At 39.4% G+C, this 15,520-nt stretch overlaps 1 protein-coding gene across 5 annotated transcripts in view; it reads left to right on the plus strand.

The window, feature by feature from the left end:
- Window positions 1-15,520, plus strand: part of SMAD4 (SMAD family member 4) — a 59,437-nt gene that overhangs the window by 11,623 nt on the left and 32,294 nt on the right. Inside the window, exon 2 of one of the 5 annotated variants that reach the window (XM_070421168.1) lies at window positions 4,107-4,205. The exons of 3 other annotated variants lie outside the window; for them this stretch is intronic. The gene's annotated coding sequence lies outside the window, so the exon portion shown is untranslated. Of the gene's footprint in view, window positions 1-3,583; window positions 4,206-15,520 lie in introns of those variants that run through there. One more of the 5 variants, XM_070421167.1, reaches the window with a different exon arrangement.

Below are 15,520 nucleotides of genomic sequence, written 5' to 3' on the forward strand. Positions count from 1 at the left end.
GGATACAAAATTAACCCCAAGAAATCTGAGGCATTTCTATACACCAACAGTGAACTTTCAGAAAGGGAGATCAGAAAAACAATCCCATTTACCATCGCACCAAAAAAATTAAGATACCTAGGAATAAACTTAACTAAAGAGGTTAAAGACCTCTACTCAGAAAACTACAGGACGTTGAAAAAAGAGATAGAGGAAGACATAAACAGATGGAAGAACATACCATGTTCTTGGATTGGTAGAATCAACATCATTAAAATGTCCATACTACCCAAAGCAATCTATACATTCAACGCACTTCCCATTAAAATACCAATGGCCTTCTTCAAAGATCTAGAACGAACTCTCCAAAAATTCATCTGGAATAAAAAAAGACCCCGAATAGCTGCAACGATCCTGAGAAAGAACAAAGTAGGTGGGATCTCAATGCCAGATATCAAGCTGTATTACAAAGCCACTGTTCTCAAAACTGCCTGGTACTGGCACAAGAACAGACATATAGATCAGTGGAATAGAATAGAGAGTCCAGAAATTAGCCCGAACCAATATGCTCAATTAATTTTTGACAAAGGAGGCATGAACATACAATGGAGCCAAGATAGTCTCTTCAATAAATGGTGTTGGGAAAATTGGACAGACATATGCAAGAAAATGAAACTAGACCACCAACTTACACCATACACAAGAATAAACTCAAAATGGATAAAGGACTTAAATGTACGACAGGAAACCATAAAAATTCTAGAAGAATACAAAGGCAACAAAATCTCAGACATATGCCAAAACAATTTCTTCACTGATACAGCTCCTAGGGCAGTTGAAACTAAAGAGAAACTGAACAAATGGGACTACATCAAAATAAAAAGCTTCTGCACAGCAAAAGAAACCATCAACAAAACAACAAGAAAACCCACCTCGTGGGAAAACATATTTGCCAACGTCATATCGGATAAGGGCTTAATCTCCAAAATTTATAGGGAACTCATACAACTTAACAAAAAGAAGATAAACAATCCAATCAAAAAATGGGCAAAGGATCTAAATAGACACCTTTCAAAAGAGGACATTCAGAAAGCCAAGAGACATATGAAAACATGCTCAAAGTCACTAATCATCCGAGAGATGCAAATCAAAACAACAATGAGGTACCATCTCACACCTGTCAGAATGGCCATCATCAACAAATCAACAAACGACAAGTGCTGGAGAGGATGTGGAGAAAAAGGAACACTTGTGCACTGCTGGTGGGAATGCAGACTGGTGCAGCCACTATGGAAGGCAGTATGGAGGTTCCTCAAAAAATTGGAAATGGAACTCCCATTTGACCCTGTGATCCCACTACTAGGAATATATCCCAAGAAACCAGAAACACCTATCAGAAAGGATATATGCACCCAGATGTTCATAGCAGCACAATTCACCATAGCTAAGATCTGGAAACAGCCTAAGTGCCCATCAGTAGATGAATGGATTAGAAAACTGTGGTACATCTACACGATGGAATACTATGCTGCTGTTAAAAAGAAGGAACTCCTACCATTTGCAACATCATGGATGGAACTGGAGAGCATTATGCTAAGTGAAACAAGCCAGTCAATGAAGGAAAAATACCACATGATCTCACTCATTCATGGATAATAAAGACCATTACAAACTTTTGAACAATAATAGATACAGAGGCAGAGCTGCCTCAAACTGATTGTCAAACTGCAGTGGGAAGGCCAGAGAGAGTTGGGGGGCAGGAGGGAGGGGAGTAAGAGATCAACCGAAGGACTTGTATGCATGCATATAAGCATAACTAATGGACATAAGACACTGGGGGGTAAGGGAGGGTAGTGGTTTGTCAAGGGCGGGGGGGGGAAAAAGGATACTTATGTAATACCCTTTGTAATACTTTAAGAGGAAAATAAAAAAAAAAAAAAAAAAAAAAAGAATGACTGATAAATAAACCATAGTTACACAGATTTGATATTTCACAGGTATTTTTTGAAAATGAATGAAGAGCCTGGCCAGTGTGCCTCAGTGGTTGAGAGTTGACCCATGCACCAAAGTTACAGGTTCGATTCCTGGTCAGGGGACATTACCTGGGTTTTGGGCTGGATCCCCAGCAGAGGGCAGCCAGTCAATGTTGATGTTTCTCATTGATATTTCTATCTCTCTCTCCCTTCCTCTCTCTAAAATCAATAAAAACACATTAAAAAAACTTCTCCTCTGCCCACCTTAAAAAAAGGAAAGAAAGAAAATGAGTGAACAAATTGGTGGTGCTATTAAGGTATGTGATTAAAATACATAAAATAAAATCTTTCAACATTTGGAAGATCCGTATAACTCATTAAACTAATATTTTCCCAGATGACCAATGCATGATGTTACAAAATCATGCAAAAGTAAGGAGGTCCATTCAAAATACATTATAGACCAATGGATTTTTATATAGCAGAGCCAAGAAATTCATTGATGTGGATTCAGATTTCACGTTGCAATTAACATTAAGAATTGCCATTTGTTGCACTTGGTGTTGAATAAAAATTGAATATCCATTATCTTAAAAGGCCATTAAAATACTCCTCATTTCCAATTAGTTATCTATGTGAGGCACATTTTCTTCATATACTTTAACCAAAACAACATGGCATAACAGATTGAATGTAGAAGCAGATGAGAGTGAATGTAGAAGCAGATGAGAGTACAGAAAAATGTTAATTTTTAAATAAGATCATTTAAAGTGAAGCTGGTATACCAATATGATGTTTGTTTATTTTAATTTTCATTGAATTTGTTAGGGGTGACATTGGTTAATAAAATTATATAGGTTTCAGGTGTACTATTTTATAGTGTGTCATCTGTATATTGTATTGTGTGTACACCACCCAAAGTCAGGTCTCCTTCCAACACCATTTATTGCCCCTTTACCCTCTTCTACCTCTCTCCAGCCCCTTTCCCTCCGGAAATCACCAGTGTTGCAGTATGATATTTAAATCGAAGACCTATGGGTAAACAAGCACACTTCTAAATTTGTTTCTTATAGTTCATCTTAAAAGTTATCACAAAAGCATTCTGATTGTATTATTCCCATCCCAGGTTTTAAAATCACTAATACCTATGTCTATAATCCTTTGTGCTTTTGGAAGGTTTTCTTTTGATGACCTTCAACTCTTTTTTAAAAAAAAATATATTTTATTGTTTTTTTTACAGAGAGGAAGGGAGAGGGATAGAGAGTTAGAAACATTGATGAGAGAGAAACATCGATCAGCTGCCTCCTGCACACTCCCCACTGGGTATGTGCCCGCAACCAAGGTACATGCCCTTGACCAGAATCGAACCTGGGACCCTTGAGTCCGCAGGCCGAGACTCTATCCATTGGGCCAAACGGGTTAGGGCAATGATGACCCTCAACTCTTGAATGTTCCTCTGTTTAGAATCTAGTCTTTAGCTTGTGCTACAGGCTGTTGAACTAAACATGCAGATTCTTTTTTCTTGCTTTTAAGCCTATGATTAGAATTTCTTCCTAGTGTTTTTTCTTGTTAACTTAAGCACTTTTCTCAAATATTTCTGTATTAATTGTTTATTGATCATTAATAAAATACCTATAACTTATAGAAAATATACTTGTATGTTTGTTCCATATATAATACAGCTGATAATTCAAAAGTAGACATCTGAGAAATAAAAACATACCAACATTAATTAATTAAAGTTTATGAACTCCATGAGAGCCCTTCAGGCCAGCAATTAGCCTTTTTATTTTTAGAGAGTAACTTAATTAGCTTGGAGTTGCTGTTAGATCCATATGGTCAACATCAGGTGGCACATTATGATTGAAACAAGGCTAGAGACAAAATACACTATAGGTAGATAGATAAAAGAACCAAACTTTGTCCCTTCTAGTGACTTTCTACCTCCCATTACCACTGTCACCATGGGATTATTTGTTCTATTACAGTTCTATTTTGTCTAATACCTGTGTGTTAGAGACTTTCAGATAGGCTTCTCTATTGAGCTCTTTAAAATTTAGCATACTTAACCTCTTAAATCTTATTCTGTCATCTTTCAATTAATCTGTCTAGATGATGGGTCATCTTTTAAAAAAATGTTTTTATTGATTTCAGAGAAGAAAGGAAAGAGAAAGAGAAACATCAGTGATGAGAGAGAATCATCCATCGGCTGCCTCCTGCACACCCCCACTGGGGATCGAGCCCACAACCCGGGTATGTGCCCTGACGGGGAATTGAACTGGTGACTTGTTGCATAGGTTGATGCTCAACCACTGAGCTACACCAGCCGGGCAATGGTCATCTTTTGACTGTCCCTTCTTTTCATCCCTTATACTTAGGTGATTAAAATACCTAGTCTGTTCTACTTAGAAACACTTCATTTGTTTTCCTTGCCCATACCTCTGGTCTAGGCCCTATTACTCTTCTGATTACTGTCTCCTAACTAGTTTTCTGTTTCACTTTCTAAAGCTATTCTCCATCTTCTTACTATAATTTTCTTTCTAATGGATATCTAATGTTTTTATTTCTCCCCCTCTTTCCTATCATGGACATACTCTAGACAAAAAATCTGTATTCTTATCCCTTTGCTTTTCCCTATGATGTCCTTTTAGCTTGGCAAATTCTAATTCACATGTGGTAGTCATTGGTACTGTTCCACTAATAATCAATCTGATGGCTCTCTTCTGTCTTGCACTTCTCTGTCTCCCACTCCAACCTTGAAACTAGGCATGGTTCAGGGCTTCTCAACCTTGGCAAAGTTGACATTTGGGGCTGGATAAATTTTTGTTGTAGGTGGCTGTCCTGTGCATTGTAGGATGTTTGGCAGCAGCCCTGGCTTTTACCTGCTAGATGCCAGTAGCGTTCTGCTTCTCACTTCCCCGTTCCAGTTGTGAACATCAAAAATGTCTCTAGATATTGCCAAATGACCCTGGGGGACAAAGTTGCTCTGGTTGAGAATCATTGACATGGCCGTATGACTTTGGCCGGTCAAATGTGAGCAGAAGGGATGGTCGACCTTTGAAAGACAGTGCATGAATTATCCTATCTCTTCCCCTGCCATTTAAGGACATATGTAGAGATAGAGTCTTTGTTAGCCTAATCCCTGAGAGAGAACAATGAGCAGTGCTCCCAGTTTATGCAGAAAATACACCTGTGATTTAAGCTATTGATATTTTGGGGGTTGGTTGTCACTGCAACATAGTGTAGCCTAGCCTGACTGATACATCATGGTAAGATTTAGTTTACCCGTGGACTTTCCATGCTTTCTCATTTACAGTCCCAATTCACTTTAACATCTACCTCTTTTGGCATCTGTTACTAGGGTAATATATTTGGATCTTCTGTATCCGTGATTATCAGTGGAGTAAGTACTACTCCTTAAGGGATGTGGATATTAGTGGGAGGAGCTTTGGTGGGTGGGGGCTAGGGATGCCATCTTGCAATGTGAAGGATTTTGAAGAATTATGTTGGATCCTACAACACTTTCAAATGTCCCAGAAATTCGTGTAGGAGGAAACATATAATTAACCTAGAATCAAACTCCATCTTAATATGTACTCAATTTTTCAGAAATCAAGTTTCTATTAATTTGGTTTCTTTCTTTAAAAAAAGAAAAAAAATATGTATGTATATTTCAGAGAGGAAGGGAGAAGGAGAGAGAGATAGAAGCATCAATGTTAAGAGAATCATTTACTGGCTGCCTCCTGCATGCCCCCTACTGGGGATCAAGCCTGCAACCTGGGCATGTGCCTTGACCAGGAATCGAACCACAACCTCCTGCCTCCTGGGTTGATGCTCAACCACCAAGTCACGCTGGCCAGGCTCTTAATTTGGTTTCTTAATGAAGTTGTTTTGTTTGGCGCTTTATCAGGAGTTCACCATTTTGGAAAAGCCATGTCAACATTGGCTATTTGAGTTGCCAAAACAAAACACCTGTAGTCATCATATTTATGATGATTCTACATATAAGTGCAAGCATCTATCATTTTTATTATATTATCTAAATTTATTGATATGCTGGAGCATTTTTGTTAAAATACATACTTTATTATATATTAATCTTCTCCTTTAACAATTATGGCATTGTTAAAATTTTTAAAATATGTCAAATAGGTTAAAATTGTTTCAAGAATGCTAATGGTGATATAAATTATTTGTTACAAAATGAGATGTTGGTCTGATAGAGTTGAGAACTTTTTCATTATGTGTTGCTTGTTTTGTATCTGTGGTAATTTGCACATTGTAGGTAGATACAGTGTTGGATTGGCCAATTTGTGGTTTCAGATTGCTTTTATGTACATTGTTGCATTCGATTAGCATAGCAAGTCTGTAAAGTTAGCAAAGCATGTATTTTTCCCCTTTTATAGATGAGAGACTTGGAGGAGATGTTAACTTGCTTCAGTCATGCTGCTAGAGCTTTAATTAGAACATACAATTTTATTTATACCAACTAGTGCCCTTGTCCACTCTCATTACATATCACTCTTTAAAAAATTACAATGTAGAGCTATTTAATATAGGAAAACATCTGCACACCCCTGCTGATACTATTTTTTATACAAAGAACTTTTTAATAATGTTTTAGACGCTTGTGGTCATAGGAATACAACAAAGACAAACACATGAAAAAGCTCTGTTTAAGAAAGCAAAGATATTTTCATTAGTTTTCAAAGATATGTGCAATTAAAACAGTTATTTGAGCTACCATTAGGCCCAAAGATAACTTAGATTTTAGAAATGATAACATCTGATGGTGAGATTATGGTGAAATAGTTATACTCAAACACTTTCATTACATTATAAATTGGTACAAATCTTTTGAAATGTAATACCAGAAAATGAGTTCAACAACAAAATTATTGCAAGGAAATGCCACAGATCAAAAAGCTATAGTCAACCCACAAACTTTTACCCGGTATATGTCAAAACTGCATGGTACTGGGAATTTTTAAGATGAGAAAGTGTTGCTGCTTTCTTGAACTTCTAGATTTGTGGTAACAGAGTGTGAGACAAAATACATAATCAACTAACTATAATACTATGTGTTTTAATTGGGGTATATTTTAAATTTGCTGTAGAGATCAAGTAATACATAGGGGACATACAGTAAACAGACCAGGGAAGTAATTCTCCTCTAGGATTGGGAGGAGAAGAGATAGTGTGTTAGGGTATGGTCCTTGAAAAACTGAGATATTTAAAGGGCACTTGAAGGATGGCTAGGACTTACCAAGTGGATAAAATGGGATGGAATGTTTTACACTGAAGAAAAGCATGAGAAAGAATCTGAAAGCACATACAGAAATGCATTGATCTGATAATAAGGGGCACTTAAGTGTCCTAGGAATTGGGTTTATAATAATGAATAAGGTGTATACAGTTCCTGCCCCTAGAGCTTTCAGTCTAGAAACTAAAATTGTTATGAGGTGGCATTCAGAGATTTTAAACTGTGGCACTCTTGGGCCAGATTTGAGTTTGAAGGTGTATTTTATTTGGCATACACAGTGGTTTCTTGCTTTTCCTCTTTTCCCTCCATTTCCCCCACAAATAAATATTGGGAAATAACTTAAAAATGAGATTTCACATACAATTGGACATTGAAGATCTACCAGCATGGACTAGCATTCTGAAATGTCACTTCCACTGGAAATGCATAGTGGCTACCCATTTTGATGAGCATGCACTTGTACTCCTCTCCATATATCTTTACACCTGGCACATTTTATTCATTTATAAAATTTGCCTGGCTCCTATATTTGAGTTGTAAGTCCTTGGATGGTCTACTTCAGCCCCTGCCCTCCTAAATTTTGACAAGTTTTAATAGGAGAAAGTGCATAAAAATGCATAATGTGTTTTAGGGAAACAAAAAATTTAAACAATTAAAATAAACATTTTGGTATTTAGATAATAGCTGTTTTTTATTGAACCGTATCACTTTATGGTATAGACTTTCTCGCTTGAGCTCTATACACTCTCCTTTTAATCCAGATTCAGAGTTTAAGACAAATTAACTTAATTTCTCCAACTACTTAAGTGTGTGGGCTAGGATTCTTTTTTATTATTTCCTTTTTAAAAATATATTTCTATTAATTTCAGAGAAGAAGGGGGGAGGGAGAGAGAGAGGGAGGGAGGGAGAGAAAGAGGGAGAAACATCAATGATGAAAGAGAATAATTGATCAGCTGCCTCTTGCACGCCCCCTATTGGGGATTGAGCCTGCAACCCAGGCATGTGTCCTGACTGGGAATTGAACCGTGACTTCCAGGTTCATAGATCGAAGCTTAACCACTGAGCCATGCCAGCTGGGCTAGGATTCTAATGCAGATCTCTGACTCCAATGCCTCCATCCCCCCATGTAGGTAAATTTTGGTTATCTGGAAAGTGAACCTTCAAATGTGTATCTATTGAATGTGCTAAGTATCCAAAGATATAAGAAAAACTGCCTTTTCTCTGCATGGGGCTTATCGTTAGCTGAGGAGACAGGCAGTTGTGTAAAACAGATAACAATAAGGGGGAACACATGTTAAATACCAAGTGATTGATATAAATTCTAAGGATGCCCCAAACTGCAACAGTGCCAGGGAGAATAGAAAGGAGGAGATTGGGAATGACAACTGAAATATGGAAAGGATTCCTGAATAATCAATGGAAAACTAGCAAGAGAGAACCCTGATACCCAAGGACTGGAGGTGGAGAAGGCATAGAGACTGGTAGGAGGGGCGGAGGCGAGAAAGGGCTGGCTGGGCACCCACAGACAGCAGCTGAAGTCCCAGAGAGATATCTCAGCTGTGGAGGGTTGCCCCTGAGAACTCTGAGATCTAATCCCGAAGCTGGGCTCCCAGGCAGAGAGCACCTAACTGGGAGGGTACCCACATAACATTTGGCTGTAAAAAGCAGTGGGTGCTGTCTGCCAGGGAGTGGCAGCTGAAAGTTTGGGCACCCTCTTAAAGGGCCAATGCACAAAAATTCCCTGTGGAGCCACCCACCTTGTGCTTTGGCAGAGGGAAGTTGAAGTGGACTGGAGCTGTGAGAGCAGAACCCAGGACGGGACTTGGGATAAAGCTTAGAAGGCAGACCCCCAAGTTTCCTGGGCTGAGTTATTCCCTCACACAGCAGAGGACATCTTTCCCACATAGACATCTGTTTCGGCTGGGGGGAAGACAGTTGACACACCCTATTGGAAAACACTTTGCCCTGAGGCCACTTAAGAGATTATTAGCCTCCAGGCAGAAGCAACTACCCCACCCTGTTGAAAAAAACTCTCACCACACCTGAGGACAATTCCCCAGGGGCAATTCAAGTCAGAATCCTATTAGTCTGTAGACAGAGGTGGTCTCCGGAGGCTTTGAGTCTTTGCCTGATCCAATTAGTCAGAAACAGCTTTTAACACTGTCCTGCACTAGAGATTGAGAGGCATAGAGGATCTACCTAATACATAGTCACAAACCCAAACAGACAACCAAAATGAGGAAACAAAGAAACAACCCCCAAATGAAAGAACTAGAGAATTCTTAAGAAGAAGAGATAAATGAAGCAGAGATAAGAAATTTATCTGAAACAGAGTTCAGAGTAATGATGTTAAAAATGCTCAACAGTACGAAAAAAGATATAGAACTATGAAAAAAGAACAGTCAGATAAAGAATGACATAACAAATAAGGAACACATTGGAAGGAATACACAGCAGATTAGGGGAAGCTGAGGATCGAATCAGTCAATTAGAAGACAGAGTTGAAAATATCACTCAATTAGAGAACCAAAAAGAAAAACAATAAAAAAACAGGAGGACAGCTTAAGTCTACCAGACCTGAGGCCCTGAACCTAACTGTGCCCTATACCTGGGCTCCTGAGCATTAAGGGAGCTGTGGGACAATGTGAAACGTAACAATATTAGAATAGCAGGTGTGCCAGAGGAGGCAGAAAGGGAGAAAGGAATAGAGAAGGTGTTTGAAGAAATAATGGTAGGAAACTTCCCTAACCTGGTAAAGGAAAAAGTCACACAAGTTCACGAGGCAGAGAACCCCAAACAAGAAGAACTCAAACAGGCCCACGCCCAGACACATCATAATTAAAATGCCAAAAATTAAAGACAGAGAGAATCTTAAAGGCAGCAAAAGAAAAGAAAACTTACCTGCAAAGGAGTTCACATAAGGCTGACACCTGATTTCTGACCAGAAACTCTGCAGGCCAGAAGGGAATGGCATGAAGTACTCAAGGTAAAGGTAAAGGATCTGAGATCAAGATTACTATATCCAGCAAGACTATCATTCAAAATAGACAGTCAAATAAAGAGCTTCCCAGGCCCCCCCCCCCCCCCCCCCCCCCCCCCCGCGCAAAAAGAGTTCATTACCACTAAGCCTGCATTATAAGAAATGCTAAAGGGATTGCTGTAAGGGATTGCTGAGAAGAAACAGAGAGAGAAACCTGGCCATACAGAATTAAAATGGCTATAAATAAGTACCTCTCAATAATAACCCTAAATGTAAATGGACTAAATGCTCCAATCAAAAGGTGTAGGGTAGCTGGATGGATACAAAAACATGACCCAACTATATGCTGTCTACAAGAGACCCACCTCAAAAAAAAAGACACACACAGGATGAAAGTGAAGAGTTGGGAAAAAATTTTCCAAGCAAATGGAAAAGAAAAAAAAAAAGCTGGCATAGCAATACTCATATCCAGCAAAATAGACTTTAAAAGCATCATGCTAAGTGAAATAACCCAGTCGGAGAAAGATAAATATCATAGGATCTCACTCATTTGTGGAATATAATAAACAACAAACTGATGAACAAAAATAGAGCCAGAGGGGGAAAAATATACTAGAATATAATAGAAGTAATCCTGTTATTTGCAGATTTTTAAATATTTCCTACAACTTTTGTGATATTTGGTAATATACTTAAAAATCCGTTTACTCTTGAAATATTAATGTATATTGCATGTAATATATGTAAGATCATTTTTCCTGAATAATTGGTGTTTATTTCATGTAACATTTAAAATAATTTTTCTTGAGATATTAATGTTTATTGGATGTAACATTATTATATTTATAAGATCGTTTTACTTGAAATATTAAGGTTTATGGCATGTCACATATTTGAAATCTTTTTTTTAAATAAAAAAATAAAAAAGAAAGGAGATTGATAGAAATGACTAAGGTAAAGAATTATGTAACTTTGTGAGAGAATGTGGGGGTAATGAAAGAGGGAGGTCAAAGATGATTTATCAAGGTTTTCCAGCATTGGTAATTGAATGGAATTAATGCTTTAGAAATAAAGGTCATCAGAAGAGGAACAGGTTTTGGTATGGACTGATGAGTTAGTTTTATTTATTTGGTGTTGGGGGTGGATTTTTAAAGATTCAAGTAAAGAGCAAAGGAAAATAAAAGCGAAATAAGCATGGAATGCATCAACATCAACCAATAAAGAAAAACAACTCAGCATTCTAAGTGTAGCTACACTCCAGCTTTATGTCATTTAATCTTAGACTGATGGCTTTTTCGTATTCCATGTTCGAACTTGAAGTCAGATAAGTTACTTTAGTTTTGTACATATAAGTATAGATTCTTCATTAATATTTATTTTCTACTAAAGGCCTGGTGCACGAAAATTGTGCATAGGTAGGGTCCTTAGGCCTGGCTGACGATCAGGGCCGATTGGGGCCTTCCTTTGTTCCGTGCCGCCCCCTGGTGGTCAGCGCACATCATAGCGAGTGATCGAACTCCCAGTCTCTCAGTTGAACTCCTGAGGGTACACTTTACATATTAGCCATATATATATGTGTGTTTGTTTTGAAAATAATTGCCCTGGCCTGTGTGGGTAAGTTGGTTGAGCATCGTCCCATGCATATCCCATGCCTGTGTTATGGGTTTGATCTCCAGTAGGGGGTGTGCAGGAGGCAGCTGATCATGTTTCTCATTGATGTTTCTCTCTTCCTCTCTCTCTCTTAATAAATCAATTAAAAAACAGTTGAAAAAGAAGAAAATAATTTACCCTGTTGCTTTCACAGGTAAAAATTTTTGAGGAATTCAGTGTTGTTTTTAAAAAGAGAGAGAAACATTGATCAGCTGCCCCCTGCACACCCCCTACTGGTGATTAAGCCCACAACTTGCACATGTACCTTGACTGGGAATTGAACCAGTGACCTCCTGGTGCATGGGATGATGCTCAACCAATTGAGCCACACTAGCTGGGCCAAGAATATGTTTTTATTGATTTTTAGAGAGAGAGGAAGGAACATTGGGAAGGAGGGAGGGAGAGGCGGGGAAGGGAGAGAGGGAGAGGGAGAAAGAAAAAGACAAATAGAGAGAAACATCAGTGTGAGAAAGAAAACATTGATGGGTTGCCTCTCTTATGCTCCCCAGCCAGGATTGAACTTGCAACCTAGGTATGTGCCCTGACTGGGAATTGAACCCGCAACCTTTTGGTGTACGGGACGATGCTCCAACCAACTGAACCACCTGGTCAGGGCTCAGTGGTCTCTCTCTCTCTTTTTAAATAACTTTATTGAGATGTAATTCACAAACTATAAAATTCACCCTCTTAAAGTATACATGTCAGTGGTTTTCACTAGAATGATAAGAGTTGTGCATCACCGCTATCAATTTTAGAACATTATCATTACCCCCAAAAGATACTTCATACCCATTAGCAGTCACTCCTCGTCCCTCTTCCCCCTAGCCCAGCCGTGGGCCAACTACGTCCCGCGGGCCGGATCCGGCCCGTTTGAAATGAATAAAACTAAAAAAAAAAAAAGACCATACCCTTTTATGTAATGATGTTTACTTTGAATTTATATTAGTTCACACAAACACTCCATCCATGCTTTTGTTCCGGCCCTCCGGTCCAGTTTAAGAACCCATTGTGACCCTCGAGTCAAAACGTTTGTCCACCCCTGCCCTAGCCTCTGGCAACCACTATTCTACTTTTTGTTTTATGGATTTGCCTATTCTGGATAGTTCATATAAATTGGGTTATATAATATGTAACCATTTGTGACTGGCTTCTTTCACTTAGCATGTTTTCCAGGTTCATCCATGTTGTAGCATGTACCAGTACTTAATTCCTTTTTATGACTGAACTAGAGACCTGGCGCACAAAACTCGTGCGTGGGTACGGTCCCTAGGCCTGGCCTGCGATCAGGGCTGTCTTCCCCGGCTACCTGCAGCCAGCCCCACACCCCGCTGCCACCCACTCCTGGTTCCCTGTTTGCTATCAGGTGATTGGAGCCTGCGGCCTGGGGGGGGTGGGGGGAACCAAGAGGTCAGCCATTCCGCTCACTCACTGGCCCTGTCCCCTGCCACCACCCACCCCGGTTCCCTGTTTGCCATCAGGAGTTAGGAGCCTGACGGCTAGGGGAAGGGACCAAGAGGTTGGCCGTTCCTGCCTGATCGCTAGCCCTGCCCCTGCCGCGGGTTGTCCTCTGTGTGTGGGGCAACTGGTGGGGTGGGGGCCTTGGCCTGGCACCACCCACGTCCCCCGTCACCCACCCTGGTTCCCTGTTCGCCATTGGGTGATCGGAGCCTGCCGGCCAGGGAAAGGGACTGAGGTGGTCAGTGTGCCTCATAGTCACTGGTTGAGCGGTCATTCTGGTTGTTCTGCCATTAGGGTCAATTTGTATATTACCCTTTTTATTATATAGGATAGAGTCCTGGTGCACAGGTGGGGACTGGCCGGCCTACCCTGATGGGGGCCCTGGATTGGGGTGAGGGTCCCTGCTGGGGGGCGAGGGGCAGGGGGTGGTTTGCAGGATGGCCACGCCCCCAATCTGGGTGGGGGTCCCCGCTGGGGGACGGGGCCGCCCGGGGCAAGGGGCTGTGGTTGTTCTGGTTTCTGGTTGTTCTGGTCATTCTGCTGTTTCAGTCGCTGGGCTTTTATTATATAGGATAATATTAAATTGTATGGATATACTCATTTATACATTTATCAGTTGATGGACATTTGGGTTGTATTTACTTTTTGGATATTATGAATGCTGTTGCTATGAACATTTATGTACAGGTTTTTGTGTGGACATAGGTTTTCAGTAGTCTTGGGTGGAATTGCTGGGTCATAGGGTAATTCTTTGTTTAACATTTTGAGGAATTGTCAGACAGCTTTCCAAAAGTGGCTGCACCATTTTGCAATCCTAATAGCAATTTATGAGAGTTTGATTTTCTCCACTCCGTTGCCAGTACTTATTGTATATCCTTTTTAAAAAATATCTTTTCTAGCCCAAGTTATTTTTTAAATTATTCTTTTAAAATCTTTATTGTTGAAAGGTTTATGTCCCCCTTTTCTCCCCATTGATCCCTTCTGGCCCACCCTTGCCCCTTGCCCAAGGCCTTCACTACCCTATTGTCTGTATCTATATATCATTAAAAAAATTTTTTAGTGAATTTATTGGGGTAACATTGGTTAATAAAAGTATAGGATTCAAGTATCCAAGTGTACAGTTCTATAACACAGTATCTGTATATTGTATTATGTGTTCACCACCCGAAGTCAAGTGTCCTTTCATCACCATTTACCGCCCCCTTTACCCTCTTTTACTTCCCCTCATTCCACTTTCCCTCTGGTAATCACTGTTGTCTGTGTCCATGAAATTTTTTTTTTAATCCCGTCACCTTTTTCACCTAGTCCTAGCCTCTCCCCTCTGATAGCTTGTCAATCTGTTTTCCATATCTGTTAGTCTGTTTCTATTTTGTTTATTTATTTTGTTCATTAGATTCTGTAGTGAAAGACAAATTATATGGTATTTGTCTTTCTCTGTATATCCTTTTGATTTATCCAACCTAGTGGGTGTGAAGTGGTATCTCCTTGTGGTTTTGATTTGCATTTCCCTAATGATTAATGATTGAGCATTTTTCATGTACTTTATGGCCATGCTTTGTAGAAATGAGTTTTAGAATCCTTTGCCCATTTAAAAGTTTTTTTATCTTTTTATTGTTGTCAGTAGTCTCTTTGAACAAAGATGGGTGTTGTACACTGATAAAAACGGCATTTGTATTAGGTGACAGTGAATTTTTCATGTGTGTTAGTGATAGACTATTAGGTTTAACTGGTGTATCTATCAAGAATATTTTAAGTGCTGACCTTCCTAAGTATTTCCTTTTTTAAAAGTCCTAAGATTTTACTTTGCAGCGGTTCTCAACCTGTGGGTCGTGACCCCTTTGGCGGTCGAACGACCCTTTCACAGGGGTCGCCTAAGATCATCCTGCATATCAGATATTTACATTACGATTCATAACAGTAGCACCATTACAGTTATGAAGTAGCAACGAAAATAATTTTATGGTTGGGTCACAACATGAGGATCTGTATTTAAAGGGCCAGACGGTTGAGAACCACTGCTTTATGGTGACTAATACAGTCAATAAGGCTTGATTGAGTATGTCTCTATAATAGTGAGAAGGCTTAACTTTAATATTTTTGGAATGTCAAAAACAGCAATATTTTAATTAAGACATTTAAAAATCTAAGCATCAATTTTAAAAAAAATCTTTATTGATTTCAGAGAGGAAGGGAGGGGGAGAGAGAGATAGAAACATC

The sequence above is a fragment of the Myotis yumanensis genome, unplaced genomic scaffold (assembly GCF_028538775.1).
Source record: "Myotis yumanensis isolate MYYU_CA2020_CCGP unplaced genomic scaffold, mMyoYum1.0.hap1 SCAF_7, whole genome shotgun sequence".
Taxonomy (NCBI): Eukaryota; Metazoa; Chordata; class Mammalia; order Chiroptera; family Vespertilionidae; genus Myotis; species Myotis yumanensis.